Consider the following 3,535-nt stretch of genomic DNA (forward strand, 5'->3'; position numbering starts at 1 on the left):
AAAGTGTTTAAATCAAGTTATTAAATAGTTACTAAACATATATTGGTCAATTTGAAAATAAAAAAAATGAAGGTAAAATTTCAGAATCTAACCTTAAAGATACATACAATACTATAACATATGTTACCAAACCCTAAAGCAATAACTCATGAGCCAATGTATATTCACTCATCTATGTTGAAAATAATTCAATTTCAGATGAAATAAATTTACATCATTGAGAAATGTTTATTATTACATGATTTCAATTTTTTACCCATCAAAATATTTTTTATAAAATTATAAAATTATTTTTAAGATCTACTGAATGAGAAGACTTACAAAGAAGTCATCATAGAGAAGACTTACCAATAAGTCATCATAGAAAAGACTTACAAATAAGTCATCATAGAAAAGACTTACAAAGAAGTCTTCTCCAACGGAGAGTTATAATGGTAAAATTGAAAACAGTTTTTTTGTTTGTTCATAAGGGGACTGTTGTGATTTCACTAGGCTTTTGAGTTACTTTTGCATTTGATTGAATTTGTGATACACTTTTATATTCAAAATTAAGTTTTGAATCATTTTTGGCAGATCCCCTTTTTTAATACCTAATATATACTTTTTTTTCCACTATATGAATAACACCAGAGCCATGCTGATGAAGAAAATTTGAAAGCATTTGCTTATGACATCATTTTCTTGTAAACTTTGTAGGGTATATTTTTAAGAATATTATTTTGTATGGTTTATTGGTAACATATCATTTGCTAAGTTTTTAAATTCAAAACCTAGATTACTACTAAGAATTTTAACACTTCTTTTCCATGATGTCAATTTAATTTTTAAAAGTGATTAATTACAATTAAAATTAAATTTTTATTTACATCTTCTGAATATATTATTATTTATTTTGAAATTTTAAAATAAGCTATATGATAGAAAATTAATTATAGTAAATCTTATTTCTATAAAAAAACAATTGTGTTAGTTAAACCATTTTTTTTTTATTTTCAGTGGAAAGTTTTTGGGAAAGTGAAGTTTTGTTGTGGAATATTTATCAGTTTTCAAAGTAAAAACTCTATAATTATTAATTTTAGAATTTTGTTATTTATTAATATATACATTATTAATTTATAAAAAAAACAATGTCAGATTCATATATTTTAAAGTATTTATATAAAAAGAAGAATTTATTTTATGGTATAGTCAATTTTAGAGATAAAATTTTCATATTTTAATTCATTTATTTGATATATAATAGATATGTACGTTAAGTGTAGATCAAATTTTAGATGTATAATGAAAAAATAACAACAAAATATTTTTTTATGAAAGTTAAAGATGAACTTCACAGTGAATAAAGAACCAACAATAAAATATTTTTTTTTATATTTATAACAAATTATATATATATATATATATATAATTTTTTAATTTATATTTATATTGACACCATATATTTTAAAAAACAATTTGTCTTATTAAATTGTGTTATATTTTGTACTGATTCAACTTGTGATTGAAATTTTTATTCATTTATTGTGTTTATCAATTTTATAAAGATATAAATCATAATAAAACCAAAGATAGAAAGACTCATTTAATAGATAGAAACATTTATATCTATATTAATATCATTTAATTTTAGTTATATACGATATAAAATAGATAAAAGTGATTGTTAAAATTTATTTACCATAAAAATGATTGTAAATATAAGATTAACATTTTTAATTATATACATAATAATTACAATATATACTTTTTATTTTTGTAATATATAAAAGTACATAAAATAAGTAATAGTGCATAAAGATAATTTGTATACACAATTATTAACATTTTTTAAGCTATTGATGCTTATATTCCACCACCACTATAGTCGTTCATTGGAATAAATTATGACAAATAAAATAACTGGCAACAAGAAAAAAAATTAGTTAAATGATGGAAATCGCAAATTTCGTTTCATATTTATTTGTATCACTGTATTTTAATGTAATTTTTAAAGTAGTTTTTGGTTTTTGATTTTTCAAAAACTATTTTTAGCCAATCATAATTCTGGTCAAATATTTTCTATTTTTTAGAGAAACTAGCTTTTGATTCTTTAAACTATTTTTTTCTTAAAAACCAAAAAAAATCCCATATTCTACAACTAACGTTGATTTATATTTATCTTAACACCATATATTTAAATAAAATTTTTTTTTTGTCTTATTAAATTGTGTTATATTTTGTACTGATTCAACTTGTGATTGAAATTTTTATTCATTTATTGTGTTTATCAATTTTATAAAGATATAAATCATAATAAAACCAAAGAGTAGAAAGACTCATTTAATAGATAGAAACATTTATATCTATATTTTTTTTATTTTTTTTTGACATCAAACATTTACAGACTCATATTGACTCTGTAAACCAAAGTGGTAACTCTGCATCCATGTGCACGACAAAAGACGGTTGGTTTCTAGCACTGCGTGCTAAGCTATCCGCCTTAAGGTTCGCCGTCCGAGGAACATAAATGATATCTGAGTTGAGGAAACTGCTTCTGAGAAGCTTAATGTCTTCCAGGTAGCTTTCAAATGCTGGCCATTCTTCAGGTTCTGAAACCATCTTCACCAATTGAGAACAATCCGTAGCAAAAGTAACCTGAAACTGTCTTAAATTTTTCATACATTCCATTGCCCAAATTAATGCCTCAATCTCCGAATGGATAGGGGAGAGACATGCCCGTACATTCCTTGCCCCTAGCAAACTATCAAAACCCGAGAGAGTACTACACCAGCCTTGCCCTGAAAATAGGTCTTTATCCTTCCATGAACCGTCTGTAAAACACCATCTTCCTACATTTTCCCGAGTGGGTCTGGTATGTGCTTCTTGTATCAAACTCTGATTCCTTAATACCTGCGCTTCAGCCCAAAGTGTAGATTCCAGCTCCGCTAGCTTGAGAGTATCCCTCGGATCAGTATCAATGTTACTAAACACTTTGTTATTCCGACTTTTCCATATATACCATATTATCCATGCAAACTGATGATCCTCCATCTTAGGGTTAACTCTCCAAAAGAGATGGTCCATATTAGCAAAAAACGAGCTTATAGGAAAGAGATTCGGATTCGATGGTATCTTTGATAGCGCCCACACTTGTCGTGCTGGGGGACATTAAAAAAAAACATGATTAATTGATTCTTCGTGGTTTCCACACCGTACACAACAAGTGTCTCCTTGTATACATCTTGCCTTTAAATTTTTCATCACCGCTATACAACCTGAAAGTAATTGCCACAAGAAATGCCTTATCTTTGGAGGACACCTTATTTTCCAGCAATAGGCTTTAAGTATATCCACTGTTGGTCCATAAAATTCCGGTGGTTTTTCCTTGTCTGGATAGACTCGTTCCACTTGATACCCAGATTGTACAGTATATTTCCCGTTGCTAGTGAAGTGCCAACCATTTCTATCTTCCATCTGATTCCTACTTAAAGGAATACTTTCAATAATTTTGACATCATCAGGGTCCACCAAAGTCCTAATTACCGATGATTTCCAT

Source organism: Brassica oleracea, chromosome C7, assembly GCF_000695525.1.
Source record: "Brassica oleracea var. oleracea cultivar TO1000 chromosome C7, BOL, whole genome shotgun sequence".
Classification (NCBI taxonomy): domain Eukaryota; kingdom Viridiplantae; phylum Streptophyta; class Magnoliopsida; order Brassicales; family Brassicaceae; genus Brassica; species Brassica oleracea.